Raw genomic sequence first — 13338 nt, forward strand, 5'->3', positions numbered from 1 at the left:
TAACTACCGACTTTCGTGCTTGCATAGGGAGTCACAAACCTTAACACCAATATTCTTATTAAAGCACAATTACTCATCAACATGACTCACATATCGCATCATCATATCTCAAAACTATTACAAGGAATCAAGTTTATTTTTTCCAATGATCTTCATGAAAGTTTTTATTATATCCTTCTTGGATATCTATCACTTTGGAACTAATTTTCATGTGTTGCTTTCGATAAGCTCAAACAAATATAAGTGAATATCATGAGCATAATATTTCTTTCTCTCAAATTAATTTAAGTGAAGCAAGAGAGAATTTCTTGAAAATTTTACTAACTCTCAAACAAATCTAAGATAAGCATGAGAGCATTTCTTCAAAAATACTAAAGCACACCGTGCTAAAAAATATATAAGTGAAGCAATAGAGCAATTCCATAGCTCATAAGGATTTAAGTGAAGCATAGAGAGCAATTCTAACAAGTCATGGCATACTTTTGGCTCTCTAGATAGGTGTGTCCAGCAAGGATTCATGACTCAAAACACAAAGCAAAACAAGCAAAGACTCATATCATACAAGACTCTCCAAGCAAAACTCATAGTATGTGACGAATAAAAATATAGCTTCGAGTAAAATACCGATGGTCATTAGAAGAAAGAGGGGATGCCCCTCGGGGCATACCTAAGATTAGTTGCTTGCTTCTCTTTGGATAATAGCTTGGGATACCATTGGCATCCCCAAGATTAGGCTCTTCTTACTCCTTATTCCTTCATCCATCGTAACATCACCCAAAACTTGAAAACTTCAATCACACAAAACTCAACAAAACCTTCGTGAGATCCGTTGGTATAAAAAGTAAATCACTACTATAAGTACTGTTGCAAACCAATTCATATTTTATTCTTGCATTATATCTCCTGTATTCCAACTTTTCTATGGCAAAAACTCATAAAAGAAAACTATAGAATCATCAAAACAAGCACACAACGCAAAGAAAACAGAATCTGTCAAAAACAGAACAGTCGATAGCAATCTGAAAACTTCGAATACTTCTGTAACTCCAAAAATTCTGGAAACTTAGCACAACCTGGGAAATTTGTATATAAATCTTTTGTAAAAAATTCAAAGCAAAAGCATGTTTTTATGATTTTTGAAAATTATTTTCCTGAGCAGAAAAGTTTTCGTTTTTCAACAAGATCATATCAACTATCACCCAAGAAGATCCTAAAGGCTTTTCTTGACACAAACACTAATTGAAAGGCAAAAAATACAATCATAACAGAGGCAAAATTGTGCAAACACTCATGAACAGAAAGCAAAAAACAAAAATAAATTTTATTCATTGGGTTGCCTCCCAACAAGCGCTATTGTTTCACACCCCTAGCTAGGCATAAAGCAAGGATCAAGTTTTGTCATGTTTTTCCTTAGTTTCTTCAGAGGTATTTTTGTCATGAGGTTTTGTAAAAACAACATAAAACATATTATCCATAGAAACTTTGGCACTATTAAGTTGCTTATCATCATAACCCCTTTTGATTCCGGCAACAATTACAAGAGTAATGTTGATTAACATTATTGAAAACTTGTTGGATTACATCTAACATGGGGACTTCCTTTTTAACATTCTGATCAAAGATTTGATTATCCCCAAGCAAATGTCTTAACGCATAATCACTACTGTCAAGAATTTCATCCATCACGGGCTTTTCATGATTCATACCATAAAAATCAAAGATTTCCCTAGCTTCCCGTATTATGTAGTCAAATTCATTCATAAGAACGAGTGTGGACAACTTCTTAGCCTTGGGATTCTTTATAACGGGAAGCTCAAAAAACAATCTTTGCAAAGTAAGATGAGTACGGATAAATATACTTTCAAGTTTAAGAACTAGTGCTGAAATAGCATCCGCATAAGATCTAGTATTTCTAAGTATAGTAGCATTATCAAGACTTAGATTTCCAACACAATTGAAAAATTCTTGGATACATTCTTTTTCCATAACATTCCCTTGCCCTAGGATAAAAGTTTCGGCATCCAGATTGCCCGTGCGTCCAATCTTAGGAGTTAGGCCATCATCTATTGCTGCCATACCGAAATCACTCATGATTGCAAGCAAATGATAGATCTGACAAGAAAACGATGAACGAAAAAGAGGGCGAATAAAATGGCAAGTTTTTGTGAAGTGGGGGAGAGGAAAACGAGAGGCAAATGGCAAATAATGTAATTGCATGGAGATGAGATTTGTGATTAGGAACCTGGTATATGTTAATGATGTCTCCCCGGCAACGGCGCCAGAAAATTCCTTTTGATTTTGGCTTGAACTACATCGGTATTTCCCCAAAGAGGAAGGGATGATGCAGCACAGAACGGTAGGTATTTCCCTCAGTGATGAGACTAAGGTTATCGAACCAGTAGGAGAACCACGCAACACTACGTAAACAGCACCTGCACACAAATAACAAATACTTGCAACCCAACGTGTTAAAGGGGTTGTCAATCCCTTTCAGGCAATGATGCCAAAAATTGGCAAAAGGACGTGAGAAAGTTGTAATAATTTGATAGATCGAACACCAAATAAAATAAAGTGCAACAAGGTATTTTTGTATTTTTGGTTTAATAGACCTGAAAATAACATCAAATAAAAGTAGATCGCGAAGGCAAATATAATAAAGAAGAGACCGGGGGCCGTAGGTTTCACTAGTGGCTTCTCTCGAGAGAAAAGCAAACGGTGGGTAAACGAATTACTGTTGGGCAATTCATAGAACTACAAATACTCATGACGATATCCAGGCAATGATCATTATATATGCATCACGTCCAAGATTAGTAGACTGACCCCTGCTTGCACCTACTACTATTACTCCACACATCAAGCGCTATCCAGCATGCATCTAGTGTATTAAGTTCATGGAAAAATGGAGTAATGCAATAAGAACGATGAGATGATGAAGACAAGATCTATTTATGTAGAAATAGACCCCATCTTGTTATCCTTAATAGCACATGTGTGGTTGGATCTAGTTGATTTGAGTGTTTTCCTCTCTTGCGGTCTTTGTGTTCTTCGGGAAATCCCCTCCATCTCATGAAAGATCGGCCATTAGGGTTCCACCATACGTCATCTTGGTATCATGAGCCAAGGTTGATCATGAATTTGGAGTCCCTACCCCAACTTTCTAGCCTAATTTTGTTGTATTTTGTCCCAATTTCGATAATCCCCACAAAAATAGCCCTACCAAACTTTTTTTGTGATTCGTTGGTGTGATGATGTTTTGTTGGGTTTGATCCATGGATTTGCTGTGTTACTAATGGATCTACCTTCCATCAACTTTCTCCCAATTTCCATCAACGAAATTCCATGAATTTTGACCTAATTTTTCTTTTCCCCACCTTGTTTATTGAGTTCGTCAATGGACCTGAGGACCCGAACATCCGGCCCGACGCCCAGACATCTAGCCTTGGCAGCACCAAATGCCTCCACCACCACAATTTTCACCAAACTTCCCCTATTTTGACCAGGTTTCCACCAATACTTCCGCATACTACCATCGCTTTCCACAACCACCATTGCTTATCCACTACCACCTTCTACAATTTTGACTCATTTTTTTTGACAATTTGAGTTTCAGTTTTTGTTTCCTAATGTGTTTTGGCTACTTAGGGACGATTCATCACCGACAATACCACCGCTCATCTTCACTACGAATTCATCATCGACAATGACCACTTCACCTTCGTGACACCATCAACTATAAGCAAGGGCGATAACCTCGACGACATCATTGTATACTCTCCATTGCCATTGCATTGTTAACCCTGAGCCCATTTTGCGTCGCTTTCCTATCGATACTAGCCATTTGAGTATTGTCGGGCAATGTTACTTGTGCACTTTAGTGATACATGCTACTTGTGAGCTGCGTTGGGATTTCCTCGAAGAGGAGAGGATGATGCAGTATAGTAGAGATAAGTATTTCCCTCAGTTATGAAACCAAGGTTATCAATCCAGTAGGAGAACCAAGCAATACTATGTAAACAACACCTACACACAAACAACAAATACTTGCAACCGAACACGTAGAGGGGTTGTTAATCCTTCAACGGTATTGAGAAAGATTAAATTGTATAGGTTTTGATAAATAGATCTAACAAAAATACAAAATAAAACAAATAAAAGAAAATTCTAGCTAGGTTTGGTTTTAATATAGATAGAAAATAGACCCGGGGGCCATAGTTCACTAGAGGCTTCCAGAACACTGATGAGAACATTGTATTGAAGATCTAAAAGAGAGAAGAAGCCATCTAGCTACTAACTATGGACCTGTAGGTCTGTGGTAAACTACTCAAGCATCATTGGAGGGGCCGCAAGGATGATGAAGAACACCTCCGTGATTGTTTCCCCCTCCAGCAGAGTGCGGAAAAAAGGCCTCTAGATTAGATCTCATGGTTCTGGAACTTGCGGCGGTGGAAAAAGTATTTCGTGGACTCCCCTGTGGGTTTTGGGATTTTTCAGTATTTGTAGGAGGTAGATCAAAACAATGCTCGTGGGCCCCACTACCCACCAGGGCGTGCCAGGGGCGCTGGTGGCCCCTGGCGCGCCCTGGTGCCTAGTGGGCCCATCTTACATCTTCTGGTTCCCTCCCAAAGCTTCCAGGGTCTCTTATCTCCAAAAAAAGTCTCCAAAAAGTTTTGTGGCATTTCGACTTCATTTGGCACGAATATTCTGCAAAGTCAAAAACAAGCAAAAAACAACAACTTGCACTGGGCACTAAGTTAATAGGTTAGTCCCAAAAAATGATATAAAGTTGCTTGTAAATGTATATGAAACATCCAAGATTGATAATATAATAGCATGGAACAATCAAAAACTATAGATACGTTGGAGACGTATCAAGCATCCCCAAGCTTAATTCCTGCTCGTTCTCGAGTAGGTAAATGATAAAAATAGAATTTTTGATGTGGAATGCTCTAACATATTCATCATATATTATTTTATTTGTAGCATGGACATTTGGACTTGAATGATTTAAAGCAATAGTCTATAATTTGACATGGAAACATCAATACTCAAGCATATCAACAAGCAACTATGTCTTTCAAAATATCAACGCTAAAGAAATTTATCCCTAGCCCATTATGCTCAATCATTGATCCATTCATGAAACACACTCAAATATTAACTACATCCATGCACAAGTATGACAATAGTGTTCCCTAGTTGGCGCTTTATAAGAGAAGATGGAGACTCAATAAAAATTAAAATTGCATAAAAGTAAATAGATAGGCCCTTCGTAGAGGGAAGCAGAGATTTGTAGAGGTGCGAGAGCTCATAGCTTAAATTGAGAGATAAAATTGTTTTGAGAGGCATGCTTTTCCTGTCAACGAAAATGACCGAGAATTCCCAATATCTTCCATGCTAGATAAATCATAGGCGGTTCCCAAACAAAAAGTAAAGTTTATTTCCTTTCCACCATTCTTTCAGAATCCATGGCTAGCTGTATCCACGGGTGCCTTCCATACCAACATTTTCCAAGGATTTTATTATCATAGTCTTTTTTTTAATTTTGGGACTAGGCATCCCTATTACCTGCCACACTCTCGTGCAATGACAAGTGAATAAACACTCGTCGTGAGAATAAAATACCTAGCATGGAAAATATTGGCCACCCCCTGCCGCTTCATGATCGGCACGGCAAGGGAACACAAAACCGAAATTCATTTTGAGAAATTAGAGTTGGCACATGCAAATTTACATGGAACGACATGGAAATACCGCATATAGGTAGGTATGGTGGACTCATTTGGCACAACTTTGGGTTTAAGGAGTTGTATGCACAAGAAGTATTCCCGCTTAGTACAAGGGAAGGCTATATGTCATAAACAAGGATTAAACATAATTAACACTAAATAATGCACCAAAAGTAGGATATAATTTTATTGCATAACTATTGACTTTACATGCATGCATAGGGAATCACAAACCTTAGCACCAATATTCTTACGACAACATAATTACCCACCAACATGACTCGCATATCACCAACGGCGTAGCCAGGATTGGCCGACGCCCTGGGCCAAAAATGAAGGGCCATATTTTTTCTCAAAAACTACCATAGTTTTAAGGCATACCAAAGGTAACTCTCATTTGCAACTGATAAGAATCTGGAGATAATGTTGAATAGTGCTTCATCAGATAATGTAACACATAACAAAAAATAATATAAAGGATAAATAATACAAAAGAGGGTACCAAATCAAAGGGCTGTTTGATTTTAGCTTACCGCGATTACATCTTCAATAGTAACAAATGATTCACCTTCAAGTATAAAATTTGGTATGCAAGTCAGTGCATAGAAAGCAAGTAAAAAATTGCTACTCGATGCAAAATATGAAACAACCTATAGGACGAGGTAAAATGCCTTTGCGTGTGTGATAACCCTGAAATCGCTCAATGATCTTTGACTCTTCAATACTAAAAAATACATCTCGCTCAATGTAACATACCATTCCGTGATTCAACTAATCGTCACCCATCCTGTTCCTCAAGTCAGTCTTGATAATGCTCATTGCTGAGAAGGCCGTTTCCACTGTTGCGGTTGCAACAGGTAATATTAATGCTAACTCAACAAGGTGGTAAACCAATGGAAAAGTTGTGTGCATATTACTCAAAACCATCTTCATGGCAATATGACCAAGGTCATTACAATTCATCAAACGTGGATCAACTCTTGCTTCATGAATGAGCGAGTCCAATTGATTTCTAAGGACAAAATTAACTTCATATGCAGAGAAGTCAGCAGCATACATACTAGCAAGGTCAACAAGCTTTCCTTCATCATAATTGGCAAAATAATTCTTTGAATCAAGACAAGCAATGCATCTTAACAATTGAGTAGATCTTTCAGTAAAGTGGTTGTTTAATTCCACAATAATTTTATCATGCACCACATTGAATATTTATTTCTGAAATGATGGTGGTTAGTTACCAATTGGCCACATCAAGTTCTTGAATGACCATTTGCAGTTCTTGTATCTTCTATATTTGGCACTACAATACACTACAAAAAAAATACACTTCCGTGATGATACGTGTTTGTCACAGTAGGTCGCGTTTTTTGTCATGCATGTACATCCATGACGATTTTATGACAGAATCAAGATAGTCATACCTGTGCTATTGTAGAAGTGTTCCATGACATTACCAAAATTATCATCCCGGAAGTGTCCACTTCCATGACGATAAATCGCGCGTCACACAAGTGCTTTCGTCAAGGGTGACCGACACGTGGCATCCACTGTAATGGAACACCGTTAAGCTATCGGGTCGGGTTTTGGATCTGATAACCTGTTAACAGTCCCGACCAATGGGAAATTTCCATGTGTAAAATTCTTCTTAGCCGGATGAAACACGTGTCAGCTCGTCAGTGGGTCAGATAGGCGCCTATGATATGTCGACACGTGCCACGACCCACCACTGACCCATTTAGCTTACAAAGCCATCCCATTTGACTTGGTCAAAAGTTAACGGGCTAGCCCATGAAAAGCCTGTTAACGGTCTAGCCCATGAAAAGCCTGTTAACGGTCTCTTCGCAAATAGCCCATTTTACGGCCCGGTAACTTACGGCCCGTTAGGCCCTAAAGGAAATTGGCCCAATAATGTCATGTGGGCCGTCGAATATAACACCAGCCCATTTCACTTTCGGCCCATGTATGGCCCACGACGTCTTTCAGCCCATATGAGGCCTTCGTATCTTTAGGCCCTTTATAGGCCCATGGTGACTCTAGCCCATAATGAACAGTAATTTTCTTTGTACCCGTTAATGGCCCGTGATTCACATGGGTTGTTTCCAGCCCGTGTTAGCTTTGGGCCTGTTGACGGCCCATACATTCTTGGGCTCCTTTTCGGCCCTCGATTACTTTCGGCCCGTTACTGGCCTGTTCCCCTAATGGGACAAATTCGGCCCATGGCAAGAGTCGGCCCGTTTCTGGCCTGTTAACCCATTGCGCTGTTTCCAGCCCGTCCTATACTCTGGCCCATTAAGGACCCGTTATGCCTGTGACGGAATTAAGACTTTGTTGTCCTCCGGCCTATTAATGGCCTGTTACCGTGCTGGGCCGATACCAATTACGCCCGTTTACGGCCCATGTAGACCCATTTATCCGATAGCTCGAGGCCTACCGATTCTACGGCCCTGTTGGAGGCCCATTTATCAACGGCCCGTAGGAGACCCATGGATCCTACGGCCCGTATATGGCCCATGGTTGTTGCGGCCACTAGCAAACCAGGGAAAGAGAAGACTAGGAAATAAATAGGGCCGAAACTAATGCTAGGCTATTAAGGCGATTGCACAGATTACATCCACTCGACATCAAAGATCGCCACCAGTGCAAATATAGGGAACACCTGACACTATACAAAAATGGCTTGTTGTTTTCTTCAGCCGGTGGCTGCACATTAAGAATAAATTTTGTATCACACCAAAACAAATTACAACTATATAACAAAAGTAAGGTTGGCATAAAACTTAACAGTCTAGCAGATAAATGCACCACCAGAAGTTCAGAAGCTCAGTTCATTTGACCTGACTGTTACATTTTCATGCTGTATTGTCCGATGGAGCACCATAATCCTCGCCTTCATTTCCCTAGGCTCCTGAACAACATAGCAAATGTCTGATAGTCTGGTTTCAAAACCATGCATATCTTGACGACATCGAACAATGTCTCTCCTTGTTTCACAAAGGGTCTCTGTTAGGGAATGGACTTGTGTCTGGAGCACAGATACAACATTGCTTTGAGCTTGCATATCTTGATCATGAGGCAGTTTGGACGAGATTGCCTTAACAACCAACCCAGTATTACGCAGGAACGTTGTTTTGGCACTGTTAGTGGACAGGTACTGACCCACTGCAGCAAGAGCTGACATTGCGGTTATAGTTGCCTCGCCACCTTCAGAAGGTGGCGGTTCCACCATTTTTTCCATAGCTCGCTGAAAAGTTGAGTTTTTACATTACTAGTACCAGAACAGAAGATATTAAGGAGGTAGCAAAACCAAACAAAATAGCTTTGGTCTATATACAGAACTTATTCTGGTGAACCCATGTAAAATATTAGTTGTATTTTATTGCAAAGTACATAATAGAACCAGGTTCCAAACATATGACCATGTACCATCGCTAATGTATTGTCTATTTCTTCACATTGTATTGAGGGTTAAGGATAAAGAAACGAAGTTTATAATACGGTAAGCATAGTATGACATCATTCATATCACAAAACAACTGAGAACAGACAAACATGCAATTGTAACATTGTGTGGGCAAGTCCAGCACGGAACTAGATTACGGGTCAAGATCAAAGGAACATCACTCCTCTCTTTTAAACCTTGTAAGGTGCAATGATACGCTAAGACAATTGTGTATAAAATTGAAAAGAGTAATAGACATTGGCTGCAAACCATGCAGTTCAAGGCACAAGTCAGAGTAAGTAGTAGTTAAAAGGCATGAGGATTAAGGACTTACAACTGCGGCTTTGACTGGTGTAGTCATGCCCTTCTTCTTGCTGGTGTGACAGTCCTTGAAGATTTCCACAACATTTGGTTCAGGTACTTTTTGGTCCTTGCGGGCTTTCCTCTGCATTTCGAACAAGTCAATATAGATCTAATAATATGGTACAACGAAAAGAGTGAAACAACAACTAATTACAAAAGCCTCGCAGTGTGCAATATAGCTACGAGATCCTATCGTCTGTTGGAATTTCACTTTCGTATGGTTGGCCTTGTTCTTTGAACAGTTCACCTACAAGAAGATAGATTTGTGTGGCACATGCGTAAATAGGACTTCAACATGTGATCTGATCACACATATATAATGTACCTGATACTTCAGATCAGACCAGTGTTTAACAAGCCCCCTCCGGTCTTCATCCGATATATTTTCCACTTGAGATGTTTGGGAAAGTTCATTGTTAGCCTTGCCTTCAAAGTGAGTTTTCCTCAAGTTATAACGATACTGTCGCAGAGCAGACTTGAAAACATGGGTGCAAGCTTGTCTGGTTGCATCATCTTGGCTATCCAACTTGAACCTCATCTGTAGAAAATTATGGGAGTCTCATTATTAACAACCTGGAAAGTATGGGACAGAGCAAGCCGATATTACTAGTTTCCATACATAACCATACTTACAGATAAATGGTCAAGGAAGGTTAGGGTCTTTCCACTCCTTATTCTCCTCATATGGATATCTCACCCAAAACTTGAAAACTTCAATCACACAAAACTTAGCCAAACTTCGTGAGATAGGTTAGTATGATAAAGAGCAAACCATTCACCTTGGTACTGACAAAGACAAGGTTCATAATTGTTCTCACACGATGCCTACTGTACCATATCATTTCTACAATTTATATTGAGGAATATAAGTCATAGAAACTAGCAAACAAGCAAACTATGCAATGAAAATAGAATCTGTCAGAAACAGAACAGTCTGTAATGATCTGGACAATAACCATACTTCTGCTACTCCAAAAATTATGAAATAAATTGGTGGACGTGAGGAATTTTTCTATTAATCTTCTGCAAAAGTAATCAACTCAATATCACTCTTCTGTAAAAAATGACATCTATTCTCGTGAGCGCAAAGTTTCTGTTTTTTACAGCAAGATCACATTAGCTTTCACCCAAGTCTTCCCAAAGGTCTTACTTGGCACTTTATTGAAACAAAAGCTATAAAACATGATTACTACGGTAGCTTAATCATGTAAACACACAAAAACAGTAAGGGTAAATATTGGGTTGTCTCCCAACAAGCACTTTTCTTTAATGCCTTTTAGCTAGGCATGATGATTTCAATGATGCTCACTTTAAAGATAGGAATTGAAACACAAAGAGGGCATCTTGAAGAATATGACTGGCATATTTAAATCTAACACACTTCCTATGCCTAGGGATTTTGTGAGCACATAACTCATGAGAACAAGAATCAACTAGCATAGGAAGGCAAAACAAGTATAACTTCAAAACTTTAAGCACATAGAGAGGAAACTTAATATTATTGCAACTCCTACAAACATGTATTACTCCCTCATAATAATTTTCAGTAGTATCATGGATAGAAACTTTGTTCTCATACTCAAGTGGAACCTCTTCCGAAATAGTGGAATCATTACTAGCTAAAGTTGACACTCTTCTGAATCCACTTTCATAAATATCACACTAAGATTCAACATCCTCCAAAATAGTGGGATCACTAATTCCTAAAGTTGACACTCTTCCAAACCCACTTTAAATGATAGTATTATTCATACTCCAAAAGGTATAAGTGAAGTTCATGGAGCTTTCTACAACTGACCAATATCCAAGCCCAAAATGTATAAGTGAAGCACATGAAGCATTCTATAAAACCATACTCAAAAGATTTAAGTGAAGCACAAAGAGCAATTCTATAAGATCATACTTAAAAGATTTAATTGAAGCACATGAAGTATTCTATAAATCAATGAAGGGCTATCTCATGCTAGCATGGTTCTAGAAGAAAAATAAAAACACAAAGGACACAAATCATGTGAACAAAACAAAACCCGAGGTATACCGATAATTGTTGAAGAAGAAAGATGGGATGCCAACCGGGGTATCCCCAAGCTTAGATGCTTGAGTATCCCTGGGAATATTTACTTGGGGTGCCTTGGGCATCCCCAAGCTTGACCTCTTGCCTCTCTTTATTCTTCTCATATTGATAGCTCCTCGACCTTCGGACACTTCATCCACACAAAACTTTAACAAAAACTTGTGAGATCCGTTAGTGTAATAAAGCAAATCACTACCTTTAGGTACTGTAATGAACTCATTCTTTATTTGTATGGGTGTTAAACCTACTGTATTCCAAGTTCTCTATGGTTCATACCCAACAATACTAGCCATAGATTCATCGAAATAAGCAAACAACACATGCAGAACAGAATCTGTTAAAAACAGAACAGTCTGTAGTAATCTGGAAGTTTGGAAAACTTCTGTAACTCCTAAATTATAACCTAAATTTGAAAATTTTAAAAATTTAAACGGAAGCAATGTTCAAAAAGAATCAGAACTATTTGACTTTGCAGTTAAAAATGTAAATTCATGCACTACAGCCAAAGTTTCTGTTTTTGTTTTGCACATAGTAAACAAGCAATCTAATCATCCTAAAACCAAGGCTTGGCACATTATTTTTATAATACAATGAATAAATACAAGAGGATAATTATTTACATATAAACTTCCATGAAAAATTCTACATTGTTTCCATGAGCATGAGCACAAGTGCTCAAGGTCGACCCTCACTTCTTCAATGCAAAACCTTCCAATCACTTCTTTTTTTGAAAAACTTTTTAGGCATGAGAGGCAAGTAATAAATTTTTTGTATTTTAATTTTTTAAATTTTTTTTGTATGTTTCACCCACAACTAAACAGAAACAAAAAGGAAAAACAAAATCTACTTAGTGAAGAAAGCAAACAAGCACACACGAGAATATCAACCCCACGCTATTGCTCCCCGGCAACGGCACCAGAAAAGAGCTTGATAATCCCCAAGTGCAAGGAATCATCGTAGCACTTTCCAAAGATGGAAGTGATAAGTATGGAGTGTCGAACCCACAAGGAGCTAAAGGTAAGATCAATATTGTCTCAAGCCCTATCTACCACTGATACGACTCTACGTGCACCGAACGTTTGCTTCCAACTAGCAACGAGAAATAAAACTACGTTGTGGGTATGGAGAGGATAACTTTGCATGATATCGGAGAGCTAAAACATAAAAGTAGGTGCTGTTATCATAAAGTTAGAATATAATACTAAATAATATAAATAGCGAGTGTGGAATAATGGTGGATCGGTGTGCGGAATTGTCCTAGGCAATTGTTAACAAGACCGATAATCACTATTGCAGTTTCATATGAGGGAGAGGCATAAGCTAACATACTTTCTCTACTTGGATCATATGCACTTATGATTGGAACTCTAGCAAGCATCCGCAACTGATCATTAAGGTAAAACCCAACCATAGCATTAAAGCATCAAGTCCTCTTTATTCCCATATGCAACAATCCCTCTTACTCGGGTTTGTGCTTCTATTCACTCACCAACCCACTATAAGCGAATCATGAACGTATTGCAACACCCTACAGCGGGAACCCCTCACGCTTGCGCGACACGGAGTGCACCATAGCACAACACCAAAGTAAAACATACAACTCATACCAATCTAGATCATCAATCAACCCAAAGACAAAAGATATCTACTCAAAACATCATAATATGGCAACACATCATTGGATCATAATATGTGGCATAAAGCACCATGTTCAAGTAGGGGATTACAGCGGG

Source organism: Triticum dicoccoides, chromosome 2B, assembly GCF_002162155.2.
Source record: "Triticum dicoccoides isolate Atlit2015 ecotype Zavitan chromosome 2B, WEW_v2.0, whole genome shotgun sequence".
NCBI classification, from domain to species: domain Eukaryota; kingdom Viridiplantae; phylum Streptophyta; class Magnoliopsida; order Poales; family Poaceae; genus Triticum; species Triticum dicoccoides.